Below are 8,631 nucleotides of genomic sequence, written 5' to 3' on the forward strand. Positions count from 1 at the left end.
CTTCTTTCGCGCCTGCATTCTTTTTTTTTTTTTTTTTATGACTTTGTATTAAGTTGTAGCATTTTCCGTGTGGTCATTTGTTCCTTTAGATTAGTCTTCAGTTAAGATAAGCATGTAATGGATGAAGCAGCGAGGGACTGTGTCGAGATTGCTGCTGCGGCGGCGGCTCTTGGCCCAGCGATGTGAGCTGATCCACCCACCACTTTGCCCCGGATGCTCTCAACTTATCTGAGAGGGAGGGCGTTATGAAGAGAGACTGCAAAATCTTGGGTCTGCCCTTATAGCTATGTGCCTGCCTCGGCTCTTTGTCAACATGGGGGAGATTCAGTTGCTAAGACCCACTGCTGCACGGTCTTTTAAAGGTAACACGAAACCAGCAGAGTGGAAAAAGAAAATGAAAGTGGAAGCAGGATAGAGAACGGAACACCTTCTAAGACCCCCTGGCTGCATGGGGTGTCCTGACGGACAGTTATCTCTTCATTACTGGAAATTTGGGCCCTCCTGAGCTCCTTATTCCAGATAATTAACACCTTAGTGTTGACTAAGGCTATGTCCCACATTTTCCTGATAATCAACTCATAGCTAATAAGGCATTTTGTTGTCCTTATTGTTTTTCTCATCAGAGGAAGGAGAAAAGTTCAATGAAGGAATCTTTTTAAAAACCCATACATTCATAACAAAATTAAAATCTTATAGTTTTCATTAAATCACCCAACCCAAGTACTACAGGCATATCACTGGAAGACCAAGGAATCTTTTACAGTGAATATAATTCCAGGCTAACTAGCAGAGGTAGTGTCAAGGCAACAAAGAAATTCTGCCTGTGCACTAATTCCTCACCGCAGCTGTTGGGGTGTTAGATTAGGAGGCTGTACACCTTTCCCAGGAATATTAAAGCAGACTGTCTAACCGCCTGTGTTTGTCCTCGTAGCCTCATTCTTGCTGCTAGCAGAGCATGTCCCAACTGTTGTCAATTTATCAATGTAACGTGCACTGGTGGGCACAGTGTGAGCAGCCATTAGGACAGGTGCCTCTATCCATCACAGCCAGTCACTTATTCCACCTTGTCAAGGAAACTAAATGGAGCTTTTGGAGAAATGTAAACAACTCTCTAATGGACAATCAAAGCACCACTTTCTGAAGCAAACAAGAGGAAGAAATCTGACAAGACATTTTTAAGGGGGGGTGATACTATTTAAGTGTTTTTTAAAAGAATTTTTAATGGTCATGGTTTTAAAACACTGGGGTGAAGTGGGCTTGAGGGGAAGTAAATAGGAGAAGTAAAACAGCTAAAGCAAAGCCCTTCTGTGGCCAAAGATTGAGAAATGAGGATTATGACTTGGTGAGGTAACTGAGTGGAGGGACCATTGACTATTCTGGGGAAGATGCACAAAATTGCCAACAAAGTTAACTTCATTAAGAAAAAGAAGAAGAAGAAGGAAAAGGAATCCTAATAGAAACGGAAGGCTTGTAGTTAATCATTTTTTTATTGATATGTTTTTAAAGTTCCAAATGTACATGAGGAGGACAGAAAAACACTATTTAAATATTTGCTCCCCAAGACCACCCTTCATGGCACAAGCCTAACTTAACAGATGGCTTTTTCACTGTGTCCCAGAACACAGAAAAGTCAGCTTTGTCAAACCAGGAGGAGAAGCAAATTCTTCAGAAAATGGCCTGACTTTAACCCCCTGCTCGGGGCCATTCTTAGATGATGAGCATCGCACTGCTGGGATGCTGCTGAGGGGAGGAGAAAACCTCCAAAATAGCCATTTCCAGCATGGGCATTCAGGACTGCACCTTGAATGTCACTGTGAAGTGACGAGGTAGCCAGGGCACACCGTGGAGCGCAGGTGTTCCTGGCATGGCAAGCCCGGTGCTTTTAAGCAGATGGACAGCGCCACACTGTGCCAGCTGAAGCTTCTGGGTAGTCTTCCAGGGACGCTTTGTGGTTATCCATTCTGGAGGCAACAAAGACTGGAGCTGCCAATAGCTGCATCATGGGGGAGGAGAGCTGGCCAATCTCAGAGCTGAACACGAATAAAGAGAAAAGAGATGCTCTAGGAAGAGGTTGCCTTCTGGGAATCAGGTAGCAGCGAGGGGTCAAGAGGTCACTGCAACTTTGCCAGCTGTCATGTCTGGGAATAAATAAGGAGCATGAATTGGGACTGTTGAAATTGACCCTGACACTCTTTTATAAGAGAATACCTGCCTGAGTCAACTTGGACTCCTCTGTTGGGTGTCAGCTACTTTGTCCTCATCAGTGTCCCTAATTTAGGGTTACCCTGGGACATAGGGGTCAATATCTTATTCAGATAAGGTAAGAGCTGGATCTTATCAGCTTTCTAGAGCACTATGACCTCAGTTCTCTAATCAAGTCTTCCTAATAGTCAGGACCCATAGGTAACAAACACCCCATTGGGAAGAATTTGTATCTTTGTTTCCGGTCAGGTGAGCTATTCTTCAAACCCGTGCAGTCCATGACAACTTTCTGTGATAATGGAAACGTTCTCTGCAATGTTCAGTATGGTAACTAGCCAAATCTGGCTTTTGAGTAAGCTGTAATGCGGCTAGCAGGACTGCAACACAAATATTTAAGTTTTATTTAGTTTTAACTGATTCACATTTGAATTTAAACAGTCCCAAGTAGCTAGTGGCTACTAGTGAAAAACGTAGCTCTAGACCCATTTCCTGAAAAAAATGTAACACTGTATGAATCTGACCATATATAAATCTTACCAAATAAAGATCTGGGAGTGTGCTGTCCAATATGGCTGTCTGCACTTGGTTATTTAAATTTAAATTAATTATAACTCAATGTAATTAAAGATTTAGTTTCTTGGTCTCACTAGCCACATTTCCAATGTTCAATGGCCACATGTGGCTAGTGGACACAGTATTAGAAAAGCACAGATACAGAATATTCTTATCACACCAAGTCCTATTGGATGCAGGTGCTCTCAAAGAAAAGACACCAATGCAAAGAGCAATCAAACCACTAGAAAAGTCACCTAATTCAACAAAATATGTACTGTGTATTGTTGAAATTAGAAGTGAGACACAAAAGTATTTATAGAGTTTATTTGAGCAAACAGCAATTCATGAATCAGAAAGCACCAAACCAAAAGAAGTCTTTACAGGTTCCTTGAGCTCCGTGAAAAGAGCACAAGGGTCAAGCTTTCAAAAGGCAAATGCAGAAGCAAGACAAAGACAATATCTGATTAGTTACACTGTACAGTTGTATTATTTGTTTTTTATTTTATTTTATTTTATTTTATTTTTTTGAGATGGAGTCTTGTTCTGTCGCCCAGGCTGGAGTGCAGTGGCACGATCTCGGCTCACTGCAAGCTCTACCTCCCGGGTTCACGCCATTCTCCTGCCTCAGCCTCTCGAGTAGCAGGGACTACAGGCGCCTGCCACCACGCCTGGCTAATTTTTTGTATTTTTTAGTAGAGACGGGGTTTCACTGTGTTAGCCAGGATGGTCTCGATCTCCTGACCTCATGATCCGCCCACCTCAGCCTCCCAAAGTGCTGGGATTACAGGTGTGAGCCACTGCGCCCAGCCGTACGGTTGTATTATCACACTGAAGAGTCCCTAGTTAGATGACTGTAAGTTAGTGGGCGGCTTCTGCTGGTTGAGGTCAAGTTTTGTTTTTCTCTAATCCAAGTATTTATAAGAAATGGCCCAAGTTAAGTTTTGCTTATGTTTGCATTCCAAGCAAAGTTAAGGATACTTTCAAGGACTGCTCTGGAATTTTCCAGGTCTGGTCTCCATTCTAATTTGCTATAACAATATCTACTGTTTTCTAGGCACTGTGATAAGTGTTAGGGATATAGTGGTAAACAGGAAATGTATGGGCCTGCTTACATGGAACTTAGAAGTGAGTGAAGATCCAAAAAAGTAAATAATTGTATTATTATTTAGTAGTGTAAGTAGTGTAATGGTGGTGGAGGAGACTACTAAGAGTCATGCTGGCACATGAAAAAATCAACTAACCCATAATTCAGAGATAAGAAAAAGTTTACCTGAAAAAGAAGGGGATAAGTAGGCATTAACCAGCTGTGTTAGAGGCTGTGGTACATTTTGCAAGGGGTGAAATGACTAGAAAAGGTAAGCAGAAGGTAGACCCCACAGGACCGTGTAAGCTCCAATTGTTTAGCCTTAATCTAAGTGCACTGGGGAGCTATTGAGGGTTTTAAGCAGAGAAATAAACCAATCATGTGCCACCTTTCATTTTCTTTTTAGATTTTTAGTATTTTATTAATAAGATCATTTAAATGAATTCAAAACTTGAGCTAAAATATACAACTAGAAAAAGATAATTCTCCAATACAGGGTGGTGTTTGTAAGAAAAACTTGCTCTGTATTCCCAAAATTGGCCTCTAGAAAATTTAACCTTTAGGTCAGATGAGTTTATTTTTAGAGACATTCTAACTTCTGTGTATTAACAGCGATAATAGTCAAGTTCTGATTTTTAATAAAAGTTCATGTGCCTACTTTTGAAAATTAACTGACTCTGCTTGAGAGAATGATTTGCCATAAGGGGCAAGACTAGAGAAGAGTTAGAAGGCTGTTGCAGTAACTCAGACATGATGGTGGTCTACAGTATATAGCTGTGGAGAGACAAGTCGGTAAATTTGAAAAATGTATGAAATTAGTTTACTTAATCCTTCTTCATTGCTTAGAGAAGTCTGCTGACCTATCCAAGATAAAATTATTTATTCAAACTTAGCCATTTGAAAATGAAAACAAATAATTGGAAGCCCACATGTTACTGACATTCAATTGCTATTTCCCCAAAGTGTAATATGATTTTTATCTGCATCAATGGTGTATGTTGTTGATGAAAATCTTCTTAAGGCCAGAGACCAAGTGTATGTCAATATACACAGCACCTGGTGTTGTATCATACACAGAATGGTAATTAATTAAAGCTTTCTGGTACTTTGGAAAGTTAGTTCCAGTATCTTAAGATAGATGACTGTGGGAGTGTCTATGTTTTAAGATGTATTTCTTTGAAATATAAGGCTTTAACATCAGTTTTTCAATAAAAATTGACACACTGGATCATTCCAGTGAGAAACCTTCAAATTTCTTGATTTTAGACTTCTAGATTTTAGATTTCTCAATGATTTCCTTATAATTTGTCACATTGTCTTAGTCCATCCAAGCTGCTGTAACAAAATACCATAAACTTGGTGGTTTCTAAACAGCAAACATTTATTTCTTATGGTTCTGGAGGCTGGGAAGTCCAAGATCAAGGTGCAGGCAGATTTGGTTTCTGATGAGAGCCTGCTCCTCACAGACAGCGCCTTCTGGCTGTTTCCTCATGTGGTAGAAGGGGCAAGGAAAATCTCCGAGACCTCTTTTGTAAGGGCACTAATTCCATTCATGAGAGCTCTGCCCTCATGATTTAATCACTCCCCAAAGGCCCTACCTCCTAATATGATCACATTGGTGATTAGGTTTCAACATATGAATCTGGGGGACACAGATATCCAGATATAGCACATATACATTGCTGGAAAAACGAATGTTTTCTTATATAGATTAGGCAATTACAGCCATTTATTGACTATAACTGAGATTTAATGGCCACTGTTTTACAGCTTTCAATAGGATATTAGTTTACTTCATCTAAATGTGGTGATTCTATTATCTCCAAAAGCAAAGTTAAAAAAAAAAAGGGAAGTAATAGTCTAATCTGGAGCAGAATCAAGTGCAAGTGGAAGATAGTCATGAACCACTTTGTGGCTTCCTTGGAGATTTGAATTCTGAGTCCAGCTACCTCATAGGTAAGATCTAACTAGGAAACCTAGGATTTAATTCCCACCTGCCTATCAGCAAATCTGATTCAGAGACCAATCCAGAATCATGAAAATGCTTGAAGCACGGACTACCTGATAGTGTTCTCTTATTGCTGTTGAATGCTAAAATTGCATTATGCATCTTAGCATTCATGGATTTAACGTTCATGATTTTCATTATTTGTGAGTGACCCTGAATGAAGTTAATCACAATGGCACCCCTTTGGGGGTAGACTATTATAACCTTATGAGTATTATAGTGTGAACATTTTACACATGGTATCTATTGACAGAGCAGTTACATCACTTGCCCAAGGGCCCCCAGTTAGTAAATTTGCAAACCCAGGCTTGTCTAACTCCAAAGCAAGTGACTTTGACCACATTATCCTGCCTCTCAACAACATGCAGTGATTTAAATATTATTGAGGCATGAAATTCAATGGCCTGTTCTTGTGGCTGAGGCAGAGACTGAATCATTTTGCTGGTGGAGTGCCTGGCTGACCACCCAGGATTTCCTCTCCTTGGGGCTTTATTGCTGTCCACTCTAGACAATAAGCAAATAAACAAAACTGCTTAGTGTGAAACACTGCTGAAAAGTAAACTAATTATTTGGGACCGGTGATAAAACTGAAAAGGAAGTCATGCTTTTTGAGAACTTAAGGATTTACATAGGTCTCAGCCGATGATAATCTTATGGAGCTCAGGTGCAGTGCAGGTGGAGAAAGTAGAGAGTGTGGCCATGCAGTTTGGAAACAGCTCTGTATTATTTCTTTTCTGATGAACAGGGGCTGTTGTTCTGGCAACTTCCAAACTGTATAATCACTGCTCTATTTGGATATGGATGGAGTACCTGCAATTTGTGTCTCACATGATGTGACTGGATAATATAAGTTTCAGTCACTTTATGAATGCTACATTAGTATTGCCAAGAATATGCATGTATGTTTTCATATATCAGGTGTCCCTCAATGTGGGAAAACTTATTGTAAAACTAAATTATCTAACTCACATCTTCTTTATTGAGTTATAATAAAAGGAAAAAGATAAAATCTAGGGGTGGCTCTTCTATGTGCTGATCATTTCAATCCTGATGGGAAAACTATTCAATAAAGGTGTGGAAATCAGAATACACTTCAAAAAGCATGTGTCATTTTTAGAGAACAAAAGCAAAATTACTATAGATATTTTCTTCCTCCTGAGGCATTCTTTCAGGTTCTGTTTTAACTACCTAGGTCCCAAATCAGTCTTCACTGCTGGGCTGTACTTCTCTGTTAAAATAAAAAAGAGAGACAGAGAGAGAGAGAGAGAGAGAGAGAGACAGAGACAGAGACACACACAGAGAGAATGTAGAAAGCCACAGTGCTTTAAGGAGAATTCCTAAAATCAATTTTTCCCTCCTCCCTGACCCAACTCTCTACTTTCCACATTAAAAGGAACTGTGTTGTACATGAGATTCTTCATTTGCCAAATTATGTGTGTTTTTTTCTTCTTCTTTATTTGTTGTTTGTTTGTTTGAGCCTGCGTTGTCATAGTATTAGAAGATAACATGGTTTTCTTCCTTGGATTTCTTTTCTTTGCTTCCTCTTCTTCTTCTTCTTCTTATTATTATTATTTTGAGACAGGGTCTCACTTTGTCACCAAGGCTGGAGTGCAGTGGCGCCATCTCAGCTCACTGCAACCTCTGCTTCCCAGGCTCAAACGATCCTCCTGCCTCAGTCCCCCAAGTAGCTGGGACTATAGGCACACGCCACCACACTCAGCTAATTTTTGTACTTTTTGTAGAAATGGGGTTTTACCATGTTGGCCAGGCTGGTCTCAAACTCCTGAGCTCAAGTGATCCACCTCCACGGCCTCCCAAACTGTTGGGATTACAGGGGTGAGCCACCGGGCCCAACTTTCTTTGCTTTTGATTCCTGCAGCATCTGCAACAATGTCCTCCATTTACTTTGAACCCATTTGTTTTCTCACTGAATAAACATATATTGAGCACCTATTATGATCCAGGCACAGTTCTAGGTACTGGGAATACAGATCCCAAAAAAGGAAAGAAAAAGCAAACCTGCTGCCATGGATCTTGCATTCTGTATACATGAGCGGTTCTTAACAGGAATGATTTTGTCCCTCCCCTTTCCCTGTGACATTGGACAATGTCTGGAAACACTTGACATTATTGTTTGTCACAACCCGGGCAGTGGTGCCACCTGCACTTGGTGGGTAGAAGTCAGGGATACTGTCAAACATCCTACAATGCACAGCTCTTCAGTCCAAAATGTCCACAGTGCCAAAGCTGAGAAATCCTGATGTACACATATAGTGTGCTGAACACTGAATGCCAGAATATATATATTGCTTGCAAGGCTGGGAAAGGTGCTGGATAGCTTTCGGAATTGGAGGAAGGGCTATAGCAGCAAAGATCCCAGGTACTGAAATCAGGAATTCTGTGCTCACGGGAATCTCCCACCCTACTCATCTCTCATTTTGCTTCTCTCTTCTCTTTGCACAGTGCTGCATCATGTGCTACTACAGCAGAAAGGACCTCACCTTGTGGAGAATAGCCTTTTACTCTAGGCTTAGAAACCTCAGAGGAAAAATCACTTTTTAGGCATGGCATCTCTATATCAAACAATGTGCTTGGCCTTATTCTGGTCATGTGCCTGCCCCATGGACCAATCTTGGTTGCCTGAGGATGAGGTGCAATGACTGGTCACACCTATTCTTAAGGCTAGGCAGTTCAGAGGTAGTAATGAAGGCTGGAGTGTTGTTATTGACAATCTCACTACAGCAGAATGAATGGTCAAAGGTAGCTCTGCAAAGGAAAAAAT

Source organism: Pan troglodytes, chromosome 1, assembly GCF_028858775.2.
Source record: "Pan troglodytes isolate AG18354 chromosome 1, NHGRI_mPanTro3-v2.0_pri, whole genome shotgun sequence".
Classification (NCBI taxonomy): domain Eukaryota; kingdom Metazoa; phylum Chordata; class Mammalia; order Primates; family Hominidae; genus Pan; species Pan troglodytes.